The sequence below is a fragment of the Perognathus longimembris genome, unplaced genomic scaffold, assembly GCF_023159225.1.
Source record: "Perognathus longimembris pacificus isolate PPM17 unplaced genomic scaffold, ASM2315922v1 HiC_scaffold_4570, whole genome shotgun sequence".
In the NCBI taxonomy this organism is placed as follows: domain Eukaryota; kingdom Metazoa; phylum Chordata; class Mammalia; order Rodentia; family Heteromyidae; genus Perognathus; species Perognathus longimembris.
This window is the reverse complement of record NW_025959902.1, coordinates 27,493-40,663: the sequence shown is the minus strand read 5'-3', so window position 1 is coordinate 40,663 and position 13,171 is coordinate 27,493.

Genomic DNA, 13,171 nt, shown 5'->3' with positions numbered 1-13,171 from the left:
GGCCACAGCCATGAACCAGGCCTTGGGGACGGCAGTTGCCAGGGTGCTGGCTGTGGTCAAGCTCATGGACATGGCCATGGTCATGATCATGGCCATGGCCACGGCCACAGCCACTAATCCATGAGGCTGGCCACTCTGCACCTGCCCAACTAGGGCCATAAGGAATGTCATGTCACACCACCTTGGCTGTGGGGAGTGAAGATGAAAGGAAATAAAGTCTTTCTCTATACCAGTGCTCTTCATATTTGTGTTCCCTTCCCAACTCGTCCTCCTTGGAAGTCTAAACATTGGGCCTCCCTGCCCTTGTCTGCCGCTCTATGCATCCATTGAATCATCAGAAAATGAGAACAAGGCCAGTGGTAGGTGGCTCATGTCTGTAATCCTATGTACTCAAAAAACTGAGACTTGATAGCAATTCAAAGACAGCCCAGGATCATAGTTCAGAGCCAACCTAAGCAGGAAAGTCCATGACACTTATATCTCCAATTAGCCAACAAAATCCTAGAAGTGGAGGTATGGCTGAAGTGGTAGAGTGCTAACCCTAAGCACAAAAGCTAAGTGCACAGGCCCTAAATTCAAGCCCCAGCCCCAGCACACACACATGCATGTGCACACACACACATACACACACTCACACACACAGAGGAAGAAAAGACAATGAGAAGGAAGAAGATTAAGTCTGCCCTGACCCCCTTATATGTACCTCTGACTCTCCTCATCTCTAATGTTAGTCTCACTGCTCAGGTTCCAGTCATCCTGTCCAGCCTGTTAGCATAGCCCTTGTTGCAGAAAGCAAAGACAAGCTCTCTCTCCCTTTCAGTATGCCAGCCACCTTCCTATCCAGCCTTAGGCCCAGTTTACCCATGGCTTTCCACTCTAAACTTCTCTTGACGAAACTCTATTCTACCCTAGCTGCTTAGAAAGCTGAGGCCTGGAGGACAGAGGTTCTGAAGCTAGCTTCAGCTGGGAATCTCTGTGAGACACATCTAATTAGCTGACAAAATGGTGGGCTGAAATGTGGTGGCTGAAGACCAGCCATGAGCAAGGAAGCTGAGCACGATCATGAGGCCCTGAATTCAAGTCCTGGTGCCAGCACACACACAAAATATACACTTCATCTGGAGGTCTTCTTGACATGAACCAAGACAATGCCATGTCTAGGGAGTGATACTGGAACTCAAGCAGTAGGATCAAGAACAATTAGGTGTGATTTACCTGCAAACTCACTTCTGGATCCAGGAGGGGAGTTGGATCTCTTATTGGATGCTGGCAGGAAATAGAGGTATCATATGGGTAGAAGTAGGAGTTAATCCCTTACCTACTCTAGCCCCAGTAGGATGGTAGAGTGAAAAGAGCACCTGCATGCCCAGCAAAACAAGTGAACGGCAATCCATGCTCTGTAATTAAAATCACATGAGTCACATAAGGAGCTTTTGCTCTGAGTCCAGTGAGCCTCTAGCAACTGGTGCTTCTTACTTTAAGCCTCAAGAGGTGATAGAAAATCTTCCAGTTGTTAGTCAACAGCTGAGAGCTCAGGCCAGCGGAGACAGTTGCTTCTCTCTGTAAAATCTGTGACCTGATCTGGCTCCATTTTCCCCAGTGCTGTCTCTTACAGCCTTTGGACCAAAGCACCTAGCTCAGAGTGACACCCAAGTGACTCCTCTGTCATCTCGGTGCTCTCTCCCCATAAAATGTGTGTGCAAGCTACACTCATATTAAGATCCCCTAACATACACACACACACGTACACACATGCATGCACGCACACACACATCAATCCTTTCAGTGGAGAGAAGATTCATACATGTGAATGTATGGGCACTGGAGAAAGACTAGCAGTCATTGGTTCACTGAAGCACAGAGCAGAAAAGAGACCAGCCTAAAGATCACCCTGTAGTAAAGCTGATTAAAGTTGTACAGTGAGACAGGGGACTGGAATTCCATTTCTTTCATCACTTGCACCCTCAGGGTCCTTCTCCAGGGCCGAGCATAAAATGTGAGTGCTTCCAGAGTCAATTTCAACAATCCCCTCACTGTTGCTGTGGTTGGAACCCCTTCCCTGACCACACTCCTGTTTAAAAGTCTCCTTCCTAAACCCATCCCTGTTCCGACCACAACCTCATCCCCTGAGGCTCTACTATGGGAGAGAACGTGGAAGGACCCAGGCAGTATTTGCGCTCTGTGAGCCTGGGTAGCAGAGTCAAGAAGCCCTCACCAGCCCTTCATGAAAGGCCTGACTTGAGGAACTGGGAAAAGAGAACACTTACTTATCTGACAACTTTTCTACCCCACGCACATCTAGGAAAGTGGGGCATGGCCATCTTTCTTCCATTCTGCACATAGATGGGTGCAGGGAAAAAAAGAAAGAGCAAGGAAGCCTGAGGTTTTGGGGTTTTTTTTTTTTAATTTTATTGGCAAGGTGATGTACAGAGAGGGTACAGTTACATAATAAGGTAGTGAGTACATTTCTTGTCATATTTGTTACACCCTCCCTCATTTTTCTTTCCCTTCCCTAGTTCAGATTGGCATATATACACTATCCAGTGTACCAAAATCATATACAGTAACCACATGGGGTATGCCACAGGAAATTCACCTAATGTGTAAAACCTAATGACAGTGATAAAATCCTCCTGTTTCCATCTCTTGGAGTTCATTTTGCTTAGTCTCATCTTCTATAATTATATGTACATAGCTGTTAAGCTCTTATGAACCTCTGATAGGTTTATCCTAGACCTTCTTATGCTTATTCAGTAATTGGTTTTAGATACATAATGTAAAGTCACTGACCAAAACATGTAGAAATACCATTTGAAAAGAAGTTTGTTGTTTTATAGTCATGATCTCTACTGTTCTCCCTGCACCCCCTCCAACAACCACATATCAAGGAGACCATGTGCCTCGGTTCTCTGTACTCTAGGCTTGTCTCGCTCAATGTTATTTGTTCAAGATCTGACCATTTCCCCATGAATGTCATTATTTTATCATTTTTAATCGCTATGTAGTATTCCATTGTGTACATGTACCACATTTTTTGGATACATTCATCTGTAGAGGGGCATCTGGGTTGTTTCCATGCTATTGTGAATTGTGCAGCAATAAGCATGGATGTGCAGGTGTTTTTACGGTATCCTTGATATTGTTGTTCAGGATAGATACCCAGGAGTGGTATGGCTGGGGATTAGGGTATGTCTATGCTAAGTTTTTGAAGAACCTCCATACTGTTCTCCAGAGTAGTTGTACTAGTTTACACTCCCACCAACAGTGGAGAAGGGTTCCTCTTTCTCCATATCCCCTCCAGCATTTGTTGTTTCCTAAATTCAGACTATAGGCCATTCTAACTGGAGTGAGGTGGTATCTCAGGGTTGTTTTTTATTTGCATTTCCTTTACTGAAGGAGACCTGAGTTCTAATGCTAGCCTTGCCAGGACCTTGCCCTGTTCTGTTTCAGTCAGAGTAGGCTGGGTGCTTCTCTCATTTCTGCTGCGACTATTACTCACCAATGTGCCATAAATATGTCTGTGACTGTCTCCCATGCTAGACCGAGCCCCACAGGGCAAATTCCATGCCTTTGTCCTCTGCTGTAGATGCCTTAGTCCCAGCACCTAAAGTGAGCACTGGCACAATGCAGGCCCTCAACATATATTGACTGCATGAATATTCTAAAATTTGCCACATGTCTCATGTACTTTTTTTTTCAGGAAGAGGTATTGAGAGGGAAAGAGACCAAAGCATGAAAGTGAATAATCATCAGAGTCAACATGTTTATGGGAATCTGAAGTCCTATTCAAATCCAAACTGGACTTAGGTTTCTTGGGGGAGGCCAATTTGGACAGTACAGGCCTTGGACTCAGGGCCTGAGCGCTGTTCCTGGATTCTTTTAGCTCAAGGCTAGAACTCTGCCACTTGAGCCACAGCGCCACTTCTAGCCATTTTCTATATATGTGGTGCTGGGAATCGAAGCCAGGACTTCATGTATATGAGGCAAGCACTCTTGCCACTAGGCCATATTCCCAGCCCATACTGGACTTAGGTTTAAAGGGGAAAAAAGATTTGCTGTGGGGAAAAACAAAGAAGTCTAAAAAATGATTCAGTCCAACCTGCCCCAAAACTGTTGATTCAGTTCAGCCTGCCCCAGGCCCATTCTTGAGTGAATCTCACTAACATCCCTGCCATGTGATTGAACCAACCTTTCCTGCTCCTCAAGAGAAGGAGCTTCCTCCTTTGTCAGTAACACTCAAAACATGAATTACACTGGGTCAAATTTATTAACTACCCTGCCTCCTTGTGACTGCCAGGCACTCATCCTAGTTACCCTTCTTGAAGGACTTGCCTCTTCACTCTAGGCCCATTCTTTCTATGTATACAAAGATGAAACATGAAGGACTGACTCCCACCCAGTTTTCCCAGGCCCATATAGGCATCAGGCAAAACGCCAGGCATGTGCTGACCTGCTCTGATGTGCAGGCAGAGCAATTGACCTAAGCCCAGCTGTAAACTCTATTGAGGGCCCAAGAAAAAGCCACCAACTTCCCAGACTTAGTGGTGCTTTCAATCACCTCTTCCTCCGTGCTCAAACCCCTTATAAACCTGTTCCCAAATCACCCCCTCGCATAACCTCCAAACCTAAGGGATGATCTGTGTCCTCGCTGTTCCTCAATAAATAGTCCTCGCCTGTTGACGATCCAGTCCATCCGATTTTTTTTCTATTCTCCTCCATTTTCCTAACACTCCTAAGCTTTTTTTTTTTTTTTCCAGTCCTGGGCTTGGACTCAGGGCCTGAGCACTGTGCCTGGCTTCTTTTTGATCAAAGCTAGGACTCTTCCACTTGATCCACAGCTCCACTTCTGGCTCTTTTCTATATATGTGGTGCTGAGGAATCGAACCCAGGGCTTCATGTATAAGAGGCAAGCACTCTTGCCACTAGGCCATAATCCCGGCCCCAACACTCCTAACCATTAAGGAGCATTCAGTAAATCTAACCCCTTACATGCCTTCTACCATCCATACATTCATTCATCTACTCTAAAACTCTCTCCCTAGGGCTGGTATGTGGCTCAAGTGGTAGAGTGCCTTCCTAGCAAGTAGGAGGCCCTGAATTCAAACCTCTGTCAACAGAGCTTTCTCTGGCTTCTTCACCTCTCTGCCAGAAATGATTTTCCCCATGACAGTATATCTAATGCTTTCTTTGGATCCATCAATGCTCAATTGGTATCTGTCTCCATGAATACATCCCCAATGACAACCCTTCAGAAGAACATATGATCTCCCTCCCACAGGACCACATAACTTTCTAACATGTCTGCCACTCAGATTCTGAATAGTAACTAAGCACTCATCTGCAAGCCTCACTCTGATCTCCTTGACAGCAGGGATGGTACAAATCTACTCTACAACCCCAGGTGCTGGTATGGAACAATATCTCTATGAACACTGAGATTGAATAAACAAAAGCAGGATGGGCATAAGGCTCAGTAGATTTGTAAACAGGTTAGAAGAACAAGAATGTAGAGATGCTGTGTTAAGTGGACCTGAAGATGAGGCAAGGTAGCTTGGAGGGACTTTACTATGCCAGCTGACTTGGAAGCTGACCTGGAAGCTGACCAACAACAGAGAGGATAAACCATTTTATATACCAAAAGTGCTTCTTCTTGTCCTGGGTCTCTCTGAACTCAATCTGAGTGTAACAAGAGACTCAGATCTATACCTTGCTTGAATAATATTTGTTCTAGCAAGTCAGATGTACAGAATCCTGCAGGATTTTCTTAAATATAGTTTAACAGAGAGCATCAAGATGAGTTAGCCCCTTACATTCCATTCAAAATGGATAGATTGGCCTGGGAATATGGCCTAGTGGCAAGAGTGCTTGCCTCGTTTACATGAAGCCCTGGGTTCGATTCCCCAGCGCCACATATATAGAAAATGGCCAGAAGTGGCGCTGTGGCTCAAGTGGCAGTGCTCAAGGTTTAAGCGTTGCCTAACAGGGACAAGACAATTTGTTCAACTGTGAGAGTATGATTACGTGAAGCTGAAAAATAGAGGTCAATCACTCCATGTGGCACTCCGATCCAAAGATGTGGTGTGTGACAAGGACCTCCACTGGCCTGGTCAGCCGAGAGCTGCAGCTAACAGCTTCTGCCCCCCACTCCTTGCGAGAGACTATGGTGAAGACATCTGGGGGAGAAGGAGAGCCATGGCCCATCACAAAGCACATCCCATTTTGTGCCTGCTCCAGGACTGGCTGCCTGTACTGCTCTAGGCTACCTCTGCCCCCTGGTGGTAGAAGGAGGCCTCAACAGGTAAACGCACCCTCCCTGCACACTTCCACGTGCGCATTGCATCCCCAAAGCAGAGTCTGCACCCACTGGGGGCCTAGAAGCTTTGCTCTTTCTTCCAGGATGTCCTCCACCATAGACAGATCCCACTGTCCAGCTCCTTCCATTCTGCCCCAGGCCTCATACTCCAGGGAGCTTCTTCACCTCACCCATTCTCCCTGCCAGAGCCCTCCTCATATCATTGTGCACTCATCCCTCTGGGTATCTGATCTCTTCAACCTGAGACTCCCACCGTGTGAGGCTGTATCTTCTCATCGATCTCGATTCCCTGAGCTCACGGCTTAGGTCTCCATCTTCAGGCCACAAGGGCTATTTCTCCCCCTTCTTAGGCTTCTATCTCTTCTAGCATCTGCCCTACACTCCAAAGACCTAGAGCAATCAGTGCAAGTGTCTGGCCAGGGATTCCCTCTCCAGTCCAACCCAGATCCCCTCACCCCAGTCACGTGCAACTGTGCAGACCTAAGGAATATTTATGGCTGCCTCAGAAACCCCAGGCAGTTCCCCAAGCCTCCTCACCATCAAGACTTAGTTTGCTCTTTTCAATGAGCTGAGAGATGTTGCCAAACAGGTGCTGCAGCCCCTCTGACACCTGTTTAGCTTGTGTTTTGTCCAAGGAAGAAACACCTGAAAAAGAATGTTTCACTTTATGTGGTTCTTCAGCAAGCATAGTGCCAGGTGTCACAGTGGCACAGGCTCTGGCCAGAAACAGCCCCTCCCACTCCATTGCCCCTATGTGTACCCAACTCTCCAAGCCCCTCCAAGAAGCCTCCTCTAGGCTGACCAGGGAACCACCTCTCAGAAGGTGATATGCCTTTCTCTAGTGCTATTCTAGATACTCCCCTAAAATGATAACTAATTATTAAGGGAAAGAAGGACTCAGAAATATTAACCTATTCTCATGACCTACATCTATATACACAATTTTCAAAATAAAATGGAAATGTATTCGGGAACCTCACAAAATGTTCTTCTGTGTAAAGTTTTAATGTAGTGGAAAGAAACCATGGAGAAGCCATTGGAGTTAGCTGTGAGGAATCAGGCCAGTTCCTGGTGGGCCTGGAAGCACCTGCTTTGTAAAGGATCATGGGAGGATGATCATGGATACTTATTCACATCCTTACCCCCAAGGAACTTGCTTTCATGGATAGGAATAAAGTCAAATCAGGTTAGAGTCCAAATGACATAATTGTAACACAACTATAATCATCATTCCCATCTATTTGCTTTTGTTGTCTGTGTGCTAAATTCTTCACATGCCCCCTCTGGCTTTATCATCACAGTACATTTAAGAAGTTGGGAACTTGATATCAAATTTCAGGTGGGAAAATCAAGATTTAAGGAGCTAATTGCATACTTCAAACCATTACTAGAGGCAGGGCAAGGAATCACAGTGAGGTCAATAGATTCAGAATCTTGATCTCTAAACCTAAAGCTATTCTTTCATATCAGAGAAGAGCAAGTACTTACTTTTTTTTCCATTACAAGACTTTAGGATTTTCTTTGGTCCAGAGAAGGAAAACTTACCCCAGGCTGGGAACACCAAAGCAGAGAAGACTAAAAGCCAAGGCAGCATCTTCGTGTGGTCTCAAGATACCTATGGGGAGAACGTGGTCACCGCCCTGGTCTGGCAGTGGTTCTGAGAAGAGGACTAGGAGTGAACACTTAAGTTTGCTCACTCTGCCCTGGACTGCATGAGGCCCTGCCTGTTTCTACACAGTGAGCCTCCTGAGGCTCAGCACTTGGCTCCAGCTTCTGTGTTTTCCCTGATCACAGCAGGCACAGGCTTCTTAATCCTCACACTATTTCACAATGCAGGGCTTTATCCCCATTTCTATAGATGAAGGAAGTGAGATGCAAGAATAATCCAGACAAAATTCCAAATTCACATAAATGGATCTAATGCAGAGAACTCCTTTCCTGTTGAGGATGGAAGAAGAGGACAGACTGGGAAGAAAGGGAGATTTCACTGTTAAGACAAAGGAAATCTGATCTTAAGGCGCCATCTGGTGGGGTAAAGTCCTTTCTTTAGGCAGAAGCTTTTTTTGGGGGGTGTGGGGGAGAGGTTGGGAGTGGGGGAGAGGGGAGTCTGTCCTGGAGCTTGAACTATGGGCCTCGGCCCTGTCCCTGAGCTCTTCAGCTCCACAGAAGGGCTCTACCTCTTGAGCCACAGCACCACTTCCTAGGCAGAAGCTTTTGAAAAAGAAACACACTCTAACAGAAATACCTGAGAAGCTGCACTGTCCCAGTCCAGCAGCTCAAGGCGCAGTCTGCTCACCCCTCATTGGCTGGCAAGGTCCTTCCCTTCAGCCTTGGCCTCTAGTTCCTGCCCCTCCTCCAGCGGCGGCTCCTCCTCTCCCTGGTGCTCAGGTGGCAATTGCTTCCAAGGATGGAGCACTAAACTCTGGCTTCTCAGAAAAGAGAAGACAACCTCTGATTCCCAACAAAAGATGAAGGTGAGAAAGGAAGACAGAGGTCTGAAGCTCTGTCCACAGCTCTGAAAAGAATTCAGCTGAAACCAGACTCGGGCTGAGAGAACCTGGGAACCCGCCCTGTGAGTAAACCTATCAGTTCCTCCTCCCTGGGAAAGAACACCATTGCCCAATCCTTCCTGAACTCCTTCCTCCTGTTCAGCACTCAATAAGCCCTGTCATCCCAAGATGCCTATGGGGCCCAGAGATGGTGTCACTAAGCTAACATCAAGGACCTTCCTACTGATGGGAGTCTGGAGAAGAGACAAGAGAGCTGCTCCTCAAGCCATTGTAATATGGAAAATGAAAGGCCAGGGAAGTGTGGAGGGAGAAGGGAGGAGGAGGTAGGAATGTCCCCTCACCCCTATCTCCCTGGAGGGGTGAGCTCCCAAGTAGCACTGAGGCTGGGAGCTAGAGACATCAGAATTAAAACATAAAAGTGCTTTGAGAGAGGATACTACATGTGCAAAGGCCTGAAAGTGTCAGACAAAAAAAATAAGGGAGAATGAGGAGCAGTGGGGTTGGAAAAAGAGAGATAACACCTACAACTACAGGTAACAGGACAGATGCTCAGCTAAGAAACTCACCACTTGTGGAATGAACAATACACAGAATGAAGGGGCTTTGGGTAGAGAAATGGTGATGTTTGTGCTTTGTAAAATCGCTCTTCCTGAGGTTTGTGGCCTGAATTGGGGGTCAAAACAACAGACACACTAGGAGACCATCACAATAGCCCAGGTGAAAGTTAAATGGAGCCTCTGCTACCACTTGGTAGAAAGTGCAAACTTGGTCAGAATCCCAAACTAGCCAAAGCTCCATCTCAATTAAGCAAAGCAAAACCCACAGCCCCTTTGGCACAAATAAGGTATTGTCCATTTTGTGCTGTTTGCCAAGACCTTCCTGGGAAAAGAAGCTTTCACCAGCTGGGGATATGGCCTAGTGGCAAGAGTGCTTGCCTCGTATACTTGAAGCCCTGGGTTCGATTCCCCAGCACCACATATACAGAAAATGGCCAGAAGTGGCGCTGTGACTCAAGTAACAGAGTGCTAGCCTTGAGCAAAAAGAAGCCATGGACAGTGCTCAGGCCCTGAGTCCAAGGCCCAAGACTGGCAAAAAAAAAAAAAAAGCTTTCACCAGCCCAGTAAGGCAATTTTACACATCCCTGATGCACTTCCTGCTCTGAAGTAAATTCCAGAACCCAATCCAGGGCACTGCCCCTTCCCAACAGTTGCTTAGAATCTCTATTTTAGAAAGCCCTAGGTCATAGATTTTGACATTACAATTACTAAGGTGACAACACTGAAAAAGCTGCTTGCTTCAGTCCTATTGCCTGTTTACCCAACCCAGTTCCTCCAACCTATGACCCCTACTGGACCCCTCCCTCACTCTAACTCTATCTCCTGAAAGAACCACACAAAACATAGAGAAACCTGGCCCCTGGCAGGTTTTCCCTTTCCACTGTTGGTTCTCCCATTAGTGCCCACATACCCACAATTGTGGCATGTAGATCTTATGGTGAGGGAAGGCATGTGTTTCTGAGACCTGAGGTAAGAAAAAAAAAAAAGGCTAGGTGCACAGGCAGGCACAAGAGAGCAGCCTGGGGCAGTACCACCTCAATCTGTTCCTTTCTCCCTCCTCTCCCTTGCCCCTCTTCCCTTTCCTTCTTGACCTTGACCTCTCTTTCCCCTCTACCTTGTCCTTATCCTCTCTGAACACTTTCTTACTGTACATTCTGTTCTTCTTTTGATAGAGAAATGCAACCCTAGGTCACTAGGATGCTTTGGCAATGGGGAGAAGGGGATATACCTTTGCAAAGTAACTAGAAGTATTTCTGCTTATTATTTTTACTGTTACCCATCATCATCATCTTTAAGTAGTAGTATAAAGGAATTTCAATTCAACGTGTCATTTTGTCAGGCATTAGGATCATTTCTAACCAGAGAAAAAGCTTCCAAAGCACGTTTGTCCTCTTAATGAAAGGGGAATGTCACCGTAAGAAAATACGGTGCTGTTCCATTTCCTGGTTTTGATTTGGGTTTTGTTGGGGATTTGTGTTGGTCCTACTGGAGTTTGAACTCTTGCTTGCTAGGAAAGTGCTCAATCACTTCAGTTTATACACACACACACACACACACACACACACACACACACACACCATTTAGCTTTAGTTTATTTTTCAGCTATGATCTCAGACTCTTTGTCCTGCGTGGGCCTTGAACCATAATCCACCCATCCCTTCCTACTTTATTGGAATTTTACAAGCAACATCATGGCTACCGTTTAAGCGTTGCCTAACAGGGACAAGACAACTTGTTCAACTGTGAGAGTATGACTACGTGAAGCTGGACAATAGAGGTCAATCACTCCATGTGATCTCTCAATGCAATCAGAACACATAAACAGAAGTATGAGGCTGCTGCCTTAGGTAAAACACAGCATGCTGTTTTGCAGTAAATGTTTTTTGTAAGTAGGAAAAATACACTCTAAAATAATGGTAAAAGGTAGTAGGACGCTGGTGGTCCTGATTGTAATATTAGCTCTTCATGAGGCTGAGATCTGAGCATCACAGTTCAAAAAGAGTCCACGAGTCTCCAAATAATCTCCAATTAACCATAAAAATATGGGCGTTTAAAAAAAGAACAAATATGGAAGTAGAGTTCATGACCCCCTCTCAAGGCCTTGGTGCATCTCTCAGAAACCACCAGACCATCTGCAAGCTGCTCCCTTTCATTTCTTTCTGACTCCTGCCCAAATGCATATGCTCACCACCCCATCATCATCCAAATCAACATCCCGCTCCTTCCGCTTCCACCACAACCCAACTCCTCCACTTCAGTTTTCGGTTCTTCACTCATCATTACCTACCCATGTAGCATATGCTGCATTCTTACTTGTGTGTGCATTCGTTTATTTCCCAATAGAATGCATACTTGGAAAAGTACCTCCTAGGGCTGGGATAACCCTGGAGTCCAGACATCCATGGAGGCACAGTCACAGGTGACAAAGGAGTCTTTATTGGCTGGCCAGTGACTGCCCTATCCTGGCCTATCATGTCCCCAAACTAAGACCAGCAGCAGCACTGACTTCCAATGGGGCAGGGTTTGTCAAAGCCAGCACCACACACAGGTGGCGGTTTCACAAGCAAGCAAGTTGATTTACAGAAGCTTAGGGGCAGGGGTAGTTTTCAGCTGCTGGACATTAAAGATGATTCCAAACCAGACAGGCAGCATTCTGCTGGCACAGCTGGAAGCTAGACTGGAAGTGGGGGTCAACAAGAAATGGAAAACTGGGTTCTCACATTTCCCTACTGGTTTTTATGTCCCTATCAGATCACTGATATGAAGGTTTTACATCTTCAGTCTGAAGGGGCATATGGTCAAGGTAGGCACCCTCCAATCTCTGCACCCAATAAAGCCCTCACAATTGGGAAACAGACATCAAAGCTAAACCACCCTCATTTGGACATAAAGAACTGTTCCGCATCCATGCACCATTCCTGACCCCATTTATATGTCATAGCCAGCTTAATTACATACCAAGTTGACTCCTAAGCTCCATTATTTATTTATTTGTTTTGTTTTTTTGCCAGTCCTGGGGCTTGAACTCAGGGCCTCAGCACTGTCCCTGGCTTCTTTTTTCTCAAGGCTAGTACTCTACCTCTTTTTTTTTATTAATTAAATTTTGTTGACAAGGTGTTGTGCAAAAGGGGTACAGTTACATAATAGAGCAATGAGTACATTTTTTGTGATATCTTACACCCACATTTTTCTTTCCCTTCCCTAGATCAGGTAGGCATATATACAATACCCAGTGTACCAAAAACATATACAGTAGCCACTTGGCATACACCAAAGGAAATTCATCTAGAACTTTAAATATAACATCAAAAATAGAGTTTGCTTATGCTTGTCTCATATGATCATACATACATAGCTTTTGAGCTATTGTAATCCACTGAGAGGTCTATTTTAGACCTTTTTATGTTTAGTAGTTGTTTGGTTTTAGTTACATAATGTAAGGTCGCTGACCCAAACCTGTGGGAAATACCATTTGACAAGAAGTTTTTTGTTTCACAGAACTGGTCTCTACTGTTCCCCCACCCCCACCCCACCCTGACAGTCATATATCAAGGAGACTATGCCCCTTTGTTCTCTGTGTTCTAGGCTTGTCTCGCTCAACATTATTTGTTCAAGTTCTGACCATTTCCCTGCGAATACCAATATTTTATCATTTCTAATCGCTATGTAGTATTCCATTGTGTATAGATACCACATTTTTTAGATCCATTCATCTGTAGAGGAGCATCTGGGTTGTTTCCAACCAAGATTTGTCCAGGGCCTGCTTGTTTAGCGAGGCATTTTAACATACC